This window comes from Leguminivora glycinivorella, chromosome 21 (genome assembly GCF_023078275.1).
Source record: "Leguminivora glycinivorella isolate SPB_JAAS2020 chromosome 21, LegGlyc_1.1, whole genome shotgun sequence".
In the NCBI taxonomy this organism is placed as follows: Eukaryota; Metazoa; Arthropoda; class Insecta; order Lepidoptera; family Tortricidae; genus Leguminivora; species Leguminivora glycinivorella.
The window spans coordinates 14513428-14525895 of record NC_062991.1 but is presented as its reverse complement, the minus strand read 5'-3'; the positions used below and the strand labels follow the sequence as shown (position 1 = coordinate 14525895).

Sequence of the window (12468 nt, the reverse complement as noted above, 5' to 3'; positions counted from 1 at the left end):
TGTCTCGTCTCTGACACTCTCCTATATTATTGTGACCGAGATATATAGCATTTTTTTTTTCGATTATCTGCTAACGATTCTCACCTTGGCTAGGTTTCCAAAAAATAACAAAACTCTGGACAATTTTCCTGGTACATTTTTTCATCATCATAGTATCGTCAAATTAATTTCAAAGAATTTACAAACTTAGTTCCAATATAATGAGATATTTTAAGGATCTTAAAAACAGAGCTTCGATTGTGTATTATAACTGTAAACGATAGCAAAAATACCAGCACAAAATATTTTTTTACAATCTTCCGAGACTGGGACTCGAACCCAGCATTTTAACTGGCGCCCAACGTGGGGCTATATTTTGGCGACGAGAACTCCACAAAACTTCTCAAGTTTTTACAAGCAGTTAGCTGTAAAATATTGCTGCTTTCAGGAAACTTGAAGACAATGGAACGTAGATCAAATGCATTTCTTATAGGAATAGTTAATCCAAACTTCGTTAGTTTATAACTTAAATAGCTGTGGAATGGAAATATTTGTTAATCATGACATACAAACAGTATCTAAACGAATAGGGATTGACATAATTAATGTACAGACATGTTTTGATGATATATTATTATAATATATTCTCAAAACAAACATACGAAGTAAACAGAGGCTTTTAAAGGCTGCAAGGCGAACATCTTGAACTAAGCCAAATATAAGGTTTTGGCGTTAGTTTAAATCCTATATACGATAAACGCAGCAGATTCGTAGAATACTATTGTTGTATACTTATAATGGACGTACCGGGACTGCCGAGTTCCTATCTATAAAGGAAGATGTAATGTTTAATTGTTAAGGCTTCCTTGTCAACTAAAGAGCAGAGACGAGTTGCGATGAGAGTCTAACACTCTTCATTGACCAATTTGTTAACTTTATTATAAAAACGTGTGACTCACCATTAGTTAGTACCTAGGTGACCGAGCTTCGCTCGGAGTTCTATTCCACCGTATTTTGTGTTTCATAATTCGAATGAAAATTCAAAAATTCGTTTCTCGGAACCTAAACCTAAGCTAGGTCGATTTTTCACCCCCAAAAACCGGCACGTAACGAATTTCAGCAAGATGGTTCCATGATTGAGATTTTATATAAATAAATATTCAATAATTGCTCGTTTAAAGGCATTAGATATTATACAGGGTGTCCCACGGCGATGCCACATGGAGGGAAAGTACCTTAAATATCATAGATAGCATATTTTGCTGAAAGAAGACTTCATTTTATTTTCAAAACTTAGTAAAAGTGCATTTAATTTTTTTTAATTTTTACTATGAGGACTTATACAGGGTGTATTTTGATTTTGAGATCCCGTAGTCCTACATGAAAATAGTCTAAGGGGACCATCAATTTCAAATTAATGAAAAATGGCATTTACAGATTTTGGAAAAAAACATACAGGGTGCGAGAAAAAAAAAAAATATTCAGGAGGTTAGGGAAAAATGCTACTTTTACATATTTACCTGACCGAATATGTTAATCCTACTTACACAGCTGTGTAAGTGTATGTACCTGTTGTAGGTAAGCTCGATTGATAAGCAACAGGTGATCCGGCCACTGAATAAATGGACAGTGTCATAACTTAGGGACTGAAAGCTTTTGTGAATATCTAGACTACAGTAAATGTATTAAGTTTTATAAACACTGCAAAAAATTGTAGCGGTGACTTAAGAGAGACAGGAAACAATAATGAAACAATAAATAAATGAAGGTCACATATCCTCAAGCGGGTAAAGCCGATAGTCCACTATCATGTTTATCATAGAAATATGGTCACAGACAACATGCTGTCCTTTTTCTTGGCGTTGGAGAAAAAGGGAGGCATACAGACCTATGATCATATTTCTATGATAAACATATGATAGTGGACTATCGGCCTAATGCCGATATCACAATGAGGCCAGAAGATCATAACTAGACACATCCTTAGTAGGTAATTACTAATTAGGTATCATTTTCGACAACAATGACCTGTAGATAACTATTGACCACTCAGAGCAATTAAAAATATAGACTCAATAGACTCAAAAGCAATGTTTGACAAAGAAGAAAATTTATATGTGAGTGTGCACGGGAAAACGTCTCACTTTGTCGATTGCTATTAAGTCGCTTTGTCAGTTTATTCATATAAAGATACAAGTAAATCTCGCCTTAATGGTGAAGTGGGACGTTTTACTAAACACACTCACATATTTTATTGATTAAATAAACGTACTTAAACAGTATTACAGGGGACTAATACTCTGTGAAATTTATAAAGTCCGTATCGATAGACTAGTTACATAATACAATGTAAAAAGGACAAACAAAACAAATCTAATTAAGACAAAACAGAAGATTCCCGTATCCGTACTTCATAGATTCTTTACATTCAGATTCTTTGGATATATTAGATGAAGTCAAAGGGTAAAATAATGTAAACAATATTACACAGTATGTAAACTAACGAAGACCATTTACTGTAACCCGTAAATGTCCAGGTGATACTGAGAAACTTTTACTATGGGATCAACCCCGAAATCACGAAAATATCTTCTGACAGTTTCATAGGTAGTTTTATTTTTTATAGTAAGTATTTCCTATGGGAGAGTAAATTTTTATTTCGCGTTTTGGGTGTTGGTCCCATAGTAAAAGTTGCTCTGTGTAACTTAAATATTAACAGGCTTCAGTAAATGGTTTTCGTTGGTTTACATACTGTGATGTGATGTTTAAATTCCTTCATGTCTTTTAGATATTACTAAGCATCCCATTGATCAAAATCGAGGTTAAAAGTTGATGTGGTATTTTTTCCTATATTTATCCCATTCGCTCATACTCGATTAAACTTAACGACAACTCGCAAACACCACAGTTAGGTAAATCCTGAATTCCTCACATAATAAACACGCTGCATTTGCATACATTACGTTATGATTCAAGCCATCACAATACTCGCGCATGCGTCGAATATCAATTAATTGTATGTTGATATGACACATGTATTTTTGTGCGAAATGGGGTCAGGGGTTTATCCTTAAGGGGAGGGTTTTGACGAAAATAAGTTTGTGAACATTTGCATGTTGTAGATAAAGTGTCTGGTACAGGCGTACTCAATCTTTTTTAGGAGGGCCTAGCCGAATGATGATTTAGCGAAATTTAGATATATTTCAGCCATGTATGAATTTATTTTTAACAAGCAGAAACGTCTGCTAACGATTCTAAACATTTTTATATTAAAGGAAAAAATTGAAAAATTTACGCTTCCGACAATTTCCGGTAATTTTTCCATTTTTTCCTTTAATATAAAAATGTATGAATTTATACTTAAGTCTAATTATAAAATTTAACATGTACAGAATTTAAAAATAAACTGAAACGTTTCTTTCAATGTAATCCCTTCTGTTCAATCAATGAGTTTACTGATAAAATGAAAAATAATGTATAATCTTATATGAATATCAATAAATTTTGTTTTTATAAGCTTAATTTTAAGACATTGCATGACTAGTTTTAGCAATGACCTGTAAATTGACTTGCTAGAATGTAACGTGTTTTGTTACTTGGCCAAATAAAAAAATATAGAAACAAAAAACATATAAGTTTGTCTCTGTTAGCTATTATTTCTCCTGCGCCAACATATATGTCTCTGTTTAACCCAATGGCTGACTGGTAGAGAATGCCTTTTGGCATTAAGTCCGACATTTGTACATGTTTCTTTAGTTGTGCAATAAAGTTTAAATAAATAAAATAAATAAATAAGTGCCTTTCTTTATATGTTGCTGCGACTAACTGGGGTACATAATGCGATCTGTATAACCATTATGTGCAATAATGATGATTGATTGATTGATTGAATGACAATCGTCGCTCGACGCCGATCGTAACGCAGTCTGGCTCTCTCGCGCCAATATGGAAGAGCGATAGAGACAGCTAGCTACGATAGCGATATTATCGTGAGCGTTTTTGCATGGCTACGTACAGTCTGACTAAAAAGGGTAGAAATTTAAAAGTGGCAACATAAATAAATAAATAAATATTATAGGACATTCTTACACAGATTGACTGAGGCCCACGGTAAGCTCAAGAAGGCTTGTGCTGTGGGTACTCAGACAACGATATATATAATATATAAATACTTATATACATAGAAAACATCCATGACTCAGGAACAAATATCTGTGCTCATCACACTAATAAATGCCCTTACCGGGATTCGAACCCGGGACCGCGGCGCAACAGGCAGGGTCACTACCGACTGCGCCAGACCGGTCGTCAAACATCGTAGTGTCGTCCCGTTTTCTCACACATTGATTTGATAGGGATGACACTACAATGTTGCCACTTGTCTATTGTCTAATTTCTACTCTTTTTGGTCAGACTGTACCCTGGGTCACAAGATGAATTTACTTATTCAGGTTAAGTTGACATCTATGTACAACTGTACCTATAAAATGATAAAAACCTGTAGACCGCAGATTGAGTGTTTTTAGATGAACAAAAGGGTGTCAATTTTATTTTGAAAAGGTAAAATTTATATTTGATTGGGTAATAGTATTATTACGATACAAGTGCGTAAAAAAGGAAGTACGAAACGAGTATAGATAAATCGATCGACACGAGTTACGAATTCCCTTTTCACACGTGTATTGTACGACGTTTTTCAGTACAGATGGCCCTCCGAAGATTCGACCTGACATATAATGAACCACTTCTCGCACTATTAGTGTGTAAAAAAACACCTGTACTGAAAAAGTTTTCACTTAAAAAGTGTTACATAAAAAATCTGACGAAAAACGGATCGAACAAGACAACACTATTATGTTAAAATATTTCCTCTTTTACACTCAAACTCACCTATAATTTGACCCAGCCCTTAAGACGCTGACAACACCCAATGACCTTGACGCTAGCGTACACGGTCTATTCGTATGGGAGTAAGTGAGAGCGCGATGTCACTAACGCTAGGTACGAAAAATACGGAAAAATATTAAAATAAAATAGAACGATGCATTATTTGTGCATTATGTTTCGTTAGTGTGTTAGATATGTATATTTTTGTTATTGTAGTTTTAATTAAAGACAACTAAGTGAATAATTGAACGACATAGAACAGCTAAATGACGAACTCGAGACCAATCTTTACAATTTTTTTCTATCGAGCCGATTTCGTTAAATCGTGTATCGACTACGGCTAAGTATGTTCGTTGAAATATAATGAATATAATAACATATATAATTTACTTTCCTTACTAAAACGAATAGTTTGTCTTAAAAAACTGAGCAAGTAACACCAATTTTGCGCAGTTGGGTGTTGTCAGCCCCTTAAGAGGGTATATAAATCCATACTAATATTATAAATGGGAAAGTGTGTGTTTCTGTTTGTTTGTCCGTCTTTCACGGCAAAACGGAAAGACGAATTGACGCGAATTTTTAAGTGGAATTAGTTAAAGGGATGGAGAGTGACATAGGTTACTTTTTGTCTCTTTCTAACGCGAGCGAAGCCGCGGGCAAAAGCTAGTATATATAAAATGATAGACCCTCTTCACTATTCTATTACAAAGTACACAACTCTATACCTTAAGTCCATTCAATGAATAAACACAATTAATTTCTCCCTTAAAGGACACGAAAGAAAATCAATGCGTATTTGCAAACCATAAAAAACGAGGTCAGTGACCTTCGGCCATTGTTAGAAGTGCAATGACCTAGCTTTGTAAAATTTTCTTAAGTCCTGCTTTTTGCTTAACGGTATATAAGATATAATTTATTCGTTCATTTTGTATGTCAAACATCTTTCGATTGTTTGTAAAATTATTCCGAATAAGTAATGTAATACATGCATAAAGCATTTGTCATGTTTACTGATCTTTTAAATCGTAGCTTGATATTAACACTCAAATAATAATTTAGGTAAATAATATACTACGTTAATACGACATCCCCGTGACTACTCGTATAACGGAGTACGCTGGTTCGAATCCAGCATTGGACAATAGGCTACTAGACTCATATCTAATTTGGCACAATAAATGATTGTCTTCTGTAATATTTGACATAAAAAACCAATATTTAATGATTTTGGGTATTAAATGTATTTTTTTTTTTTTATACTACGTCGGTGGCAAACAAGCATACGGCCCGCCTGATGTAAAGCGGTCACCGTAACCTATGGACGCCTGCAACTCAGTGTCACATGCGCGTTGCCACCCCATTAGAAACTTGTACATTCCCTTTTGCTGTGTTAAGTACACAGCAAAAAGGAGTGATGTATACGATGACTACGAATTTTTGGCCACCGAAAACGCTGTCGCCCGTGTCACTCATGGAATTCATGTCAAATCAATCACTGACATAATGACCTTTATAGTTTATGCCTCGTACTTAAAGTGTCAGAAAGTGTTGTTTTCGCACTGAATGACTTCATTCAAAGAAAATCTATAGATGACATGGCTGATGTTGTTTTTGCCTGATTACGGAAAAGTATTCTTTAAAAATATTTTTGCGGTTTATAAATTACTTCTGATACGTAAAATCTTACTAATATTAGCATCGATGCCAATAGTGACAATATTATTTGAAGTAACGTCAGTTTTTACTCTGAAACATCCAACCTATACCGTATCTAGAGCAAATCTGTCGTAGAAGTAAATGTCATATAAAAAAATAACCAAGGCTTTCAATAGGCTACTTGACCCTTTTTTAAAGTTTGTCTTAAATTATTACTTACTGTCCAATTAACCGAAAAAAATATCACTGTAACTTGCAACCGAATTATTGCGGAATTGAAAGAAAAATAACGAAAATAAAAGTAGTAGGTCATCAACCAATATAATTAGTACAACTCAGCTGTGCTGATAAACAAAATCCACACTGCGCAAAATTCATGCGTGACCAATTCGGTCCAAAGGTGCACATTACAATATACAACGTGTTTTTTTTGTTTTTCGTGAAATTCGACACGTCGTTAGGCTCATTATCAGGAACCACCCTGTATATCACTTATAGTTAATATAAGCAAAAAAATTTTCATCATTTTCATTCCTACATAATAAATTAATTTATTAGTGTGAGAGACCCTTAAGAATAACATTCAAGTTAGTGTCAAATAATTGAAGGCACATGTTAAAACAAATAACATTAGGAATTGGTAAAGGCTGTGACAAGTGTTCAGCAATTATCTTTACTTTTTTAATAACTCGATAACCGCAAGAGTTAACATGCTAGTTTCTTAGAGAAATTGATTGTATTTGATGTAAAGAATAGTATTTAGAAATGTTTTACAACGTTGAACATGCGACAAAGGTAAGTAGGTACTCCATAGATTGTTTTCCGACATAAAACGTGTTAACATCGTGCGTATCCATAGACCAAGCCAATGTCAAACCATAGAGAACATACCAAAGTACATTTCATTTTCAAAGACAAACATTACCCGATTCGAATCAAAAATAGCCACTCACACTCACTACCTTTAACGACCCACCGTCACAATAAACTAAAAACTGGCCAGCACAGTCAAAACATTCAGTTGGCTACCGCCTCAGACAGTTGGCAGGACCCCGTGTGACGTCACGGATTCTCCTGGCACTCGTGAACTCGTGAACTGGCCAATAGTGTTTTGGCAATATTTTTGGGGATTCCCTGTTTAGTATGCGGGGTCGATGACCGATAAGGTTTAAATTGTGAACAACAATTGGTGTTATATGGAATGTTAATTGTGTACCCCCTGAAAGTTGTTAGATCAATTATACAACATATAAATATAACAATAAGCTGCCTGGAAGAAATAGATGTGTAGCGAAACACCGACTAAACGAATATATACCTACTCATTATGTCAGATATTGATGTACTGATTGAAACTTACACGATTTTTACACATATTTAAAATTGCAAACGGAGGACGTCTGAGGCCAGTATTAAAAACATAATAATACGCGATTAAGTCCCGTTCGAAATTTCAGATACTGATGGTTTTAAATCTATATGATAATTATAAAAGCAAACAGCAACGATAAATTAAAACAGATTATCGATAAACGTAAAATTTAGATCCAAAGTCCTTGAAAACTTAAAAATAAATTAATGTCAACTTCAAACCACACACACTCACACAAAGTATTAACTGTTGGATAAACATACATACATACATACATACATACAATCACGCCTGTGTCCCATAAAGGGGTAGGCAGAGCACATGAAACTACTAAAGCTTCAGTGCCACTCTTGGCAAGTAAGGGATTGAAAGAAATCTAAATTGTGACATTGTTGTTGTTGTTGGATAAACATCCTCTCAATATTGATCATAAATTGATTACGTCATAGTTTCATTCGCCGAGAAAGAAACGCTATGAAAATTTGTGTATTGAAAATGAATCATGAACTGAAATCTTCGGCAAATAGCAGCTAACATAGTTTTGCCAAAAATAAAAAATGCTCTTTAGAGCAATATAGCCCTAATGTAAACCATCAAGATTTAAAGTCAGAATAACTTAACTGTGGGATGTAAGAAATTCATTCAATTCATCCATAGGTGACGGTGACCGCTTTCCATCAGGCGAACCGTATGCTTGTTTGCCGACGTAGTATAAAAAATCGTCATTTATGCTACCAATACGATATCATAGCTTTTTTAGGGTTCCGTTTGTTAAGTTTCGCCATCATTCGTCCGTCCGTCCGTCCGTCAGTCCGTCGTCCGTCCGTCCGTCCGTCCGTCCGTAGATTTCAGTAACCGTTAGCAAGAAACTGAAATTTGGTACCATATGTATTTGAATCATGCCGACAAAGTGCAAAAATAAAAAATGGAAAAAAATGTTTTATTAGGGTACATGTAAAGTTGATATTTTTTTACATTCCAACCCCAACGTGTGATATATTGTTGGATAATTTAAAAATGAATCAGGGTTTACTAAGATTGTTTTGATAATATTTATATTTTCGCAAATAATCGCTCCTAAAGGCAAAAAAAAGTGTCCCCCCCCCCTCTTTTTGAACCATATGTTTAAAAAATATGAAAAAAATCACAAAAGTAGAACTTTATAAAGACTTTCTAGGAAAATTGTTTTGAACTTGATAGGTTCAGTAGTTTTTGAGAAAAATACGGAAAACTACGGAACCCTACACTGAGCGTGGCCCGACACGCTCTTGGCCGGTTTTTTGTTAAATCACTCATTGTCAGAATACTCGTAGTTTAAAAAATTAGAAACTTTCATTTATTAATGTGTAATTGTGCATGGCTTCTCTGCCTAGCAATAAACATATATTCACAGTACTCTCAAAGGTAAACATGGAAAAAAAAACTATTTTAACAAGTTTGGTTCAACTTGAACAATCTATGTAAATACCTACCTGACATACATACATAATTCAACCATTTTAAAAAGTCCGCTGCATCTTCAAGCGTATTTGTCAATAACACCAAAGTAAAATTAAAATACCTTGATATTGCAATGACCTTCCTAACTCACTTCGAGAAATAAAAATAAATCCCCAAAGCATATATCGAAGTATTTGTATTGAATAAGGAATTTGTTAAATATCATTGACATGCTTGTGTGTTTGTTACCTCCTCCTCCTAAACGGCTATTGGTACTGTAGAGCCGATTTGGCGCAATTATGCAGCCATTTAGTGATATAGTAGGCCTATAGCAGTATCATCCGTGACGTTTAAGGTCTATAATGGTGATGTAATGATGACTATTGTGCTAATTTGTTGACGTAGAGGACACAGTAACGCTATTATAGTATCAATGTATGCTATAGTAGCATTTGAGATTCCGTTATACGGGTTATTTTGTTCTATAATAGCAGTTGCCGTCCCTTTTAATGCGAAATTTCTAAAATAATTTAATGTGTGTAATATTTAACAAAAACTGTTCTAAACGAGGAACTTAACGAAAAGTGGCGTGTGAACTTGTGAAGTTTAGTGTCAATTAACATAATTTGGATTTCGTATACTTCCATCATTACTGCAAAAAGGTATGCGATGGAAATTTTACCGTTAAAAGAATATTAGTTTAATGGAGTATTTTAAATGCGCCCTCGATTTATACATGTTTTGAATAAAATAAATAAATATAATTTAATACAATAAAATTATTGGCACCATAGTTTCTACTATGGATCCAAGAAGTAAAACATACGCTTTTATACTTCGACTATATCACTTATCATACGCATTCACTGCCATAAGCCCACCATTGTGGATTCAATTAGGGTTACATGAGAATTTAACTATGATCCAGTTTAACTTATAAGTTCTTTATATAGAAAACAATACTTGTTTTCAATGTTTTACTATAGAAAGATCTTTTAAACAGTATTAATAAATGTTGTTTTCTTTTTAGTATGACAAATCTAAACTACAATTGGTCGCTATGTGTATTTTTAAAGTTAATTTCTAGAAAAACACTGTACGGAACCAGATACCGCATCTTTGGCCTGATTTCATAATTACGATGTATAAACACCATAAAGCAGCCTTTTAAGGTCAAAATTGTCATTTAAAAGTAATCGTTTTCTACTCTTATATATCTGATTTGGTTTATAAAACATATAGTAAACTCAGCTATAACGCTATTGTGTTTTAAAAGAGATACCGAAATCATTATTGAACAGGTCTGTGATATTTAAAGAGTCATTGTGGCGCATACGTCGATGAGATATAAAAGGCATTAGAAAACGACTATAACCTTTTCAAAGCTATATAAACGTATCCTGAAAACTTCATTATAAAAATAGCTCTATAATGGTATTCATATCACTACTATACAGTGTTAAATACTATAGCAGTGTTTTCCAAAGCCACTATATCCCAAAATAGTGGTATAGTTAGGTTTTAAATCTGTTAAAACACAACTACTAAAAATACTATAAGCGGCTTGTTGGTAACCTTAATAGCGCAAATTGATTGCATAACAGTGATTTCTAACACCATTATACAGTAATATTGTTCTATAATAGTCATATTTGATCCTGTTATAGACCTGGGGCCCGTTTCTCGAAAGGTACAAGCCTTGTATTACAAGTGCGCCAACTGTCAAATCGTATGGGTTGTCATGGAAACACACTTGTAATGCAAGGCTTGTACCTTTCGAGAAACGGGCCACAGGCCTATAGCGGCTCTATTAAATGGTGATATAAACGTTTACATCACTTCCTAATAACATCTTTTAGCTGTATAACGCAACAACTATAGCGGCTTGTCGGGAACCTTAGTAGCGCAAATTGATTGCATAGCAGTGATTCCTAACACTATTATACAATAATATAGACCTATAGTAGTCATATTTGATCCTGTTATAGACCAGGCCTATAGCGGCTCTATAAAATGGTGATATAAACGTTTACATCACTTCCTAATAACACCTTTTAGCGGTACAAGCTTATATAGCTAAAAGGTGTTACTGGAGGCTTTTATACGACAGGCGGTCACGCGAAAACCTTTATACGACATCTATAGTAGCTTTTAGCGTCGAAAACCAAAATTATAGCACTAAAATGTTACTTGCTGTTTGTTTGGTAAAGCCTACTATCTAGCCGAAGTCCAGTATCTAGCCGAAGTCACATAGAAGGCATTATTACACGGTATTTCCAGACGCGGCAAATGCAAAATGGAATCATAAAAATATCAGAATTCGCGATAAGGTGCGAATATTTGGCAATACAGCAGTTTTGAGTACAAACAAAAATGTTATTCAGGAACTTGAAAAGAAAATTAGAGTGTATTTTAAACCGTAGGTAAGCACTTTTCGGAAATTTATAATAATAGAATTATTTCGAGGTGCATTCGTGATACCGAAGGTAATTCATTCAATTTCATAGTATCCCTAAACTGTGCCTAGTGTTCAAATTTTAAATTTTATAAAATCATGGTTAGCATATAAGTACATATAATTTATGAACTTAATGTTTGTCAGGAATAATGGACATATTTTGTGAGTTAGTAACAGTTAAAAGAAACTTCTATTCTGCAACTGTCGCTATTTCTTAATGTTATATTTATAAACTAATTAAATATATATAGTCACAGAAATCAAAGCTCGTTTTCAACATAGTGTCATTTAACCTTGCTACTCTATATTTAAAGAGTTATATAATATTTTAAAACTACATAGTTTCAGCTGTGCGGCTGTAAAATACTATTTTTAAAACTTATGCCGTCCGTTGTCAAACTCTAGTTTTTAAACTGAAGCTTTTCAATCCTTTTATTGGCTCGATACCTATATCTATCACAGCTGAAAATCTCTGCATGTTATTAAATACTTTATTCATCTTATTCAGCACGAAATATTACGGCAATGTTCTTCCGACAGAGGGCAGCACTTTGACATACAATAAATCATAGAGTAACTTATATATACTACGCCTTAAAAAGGTTTTTTGGAAAGTTTTCTCTGTGACATCGATTTAATATGGCAGTGGCGCCATCTGAGCAAAGTTCTGCGTAAT

The 12468-nt window shown here is 34.0% G+C and overlaps 1 protein-coding gene across 7 annotated transcripts in view; it reads right to left on the bottom strand.

The window, feature by feature from the left end:
- LOC125237419 (nuclear factor 1 B-type) overlaps window positions 1–12468 on the bottom strand; it is a 93532-nt gene that overhangs the window by 26965 nt on the left and 54099 nt on the right. The window lies entirely within an intron of this gene.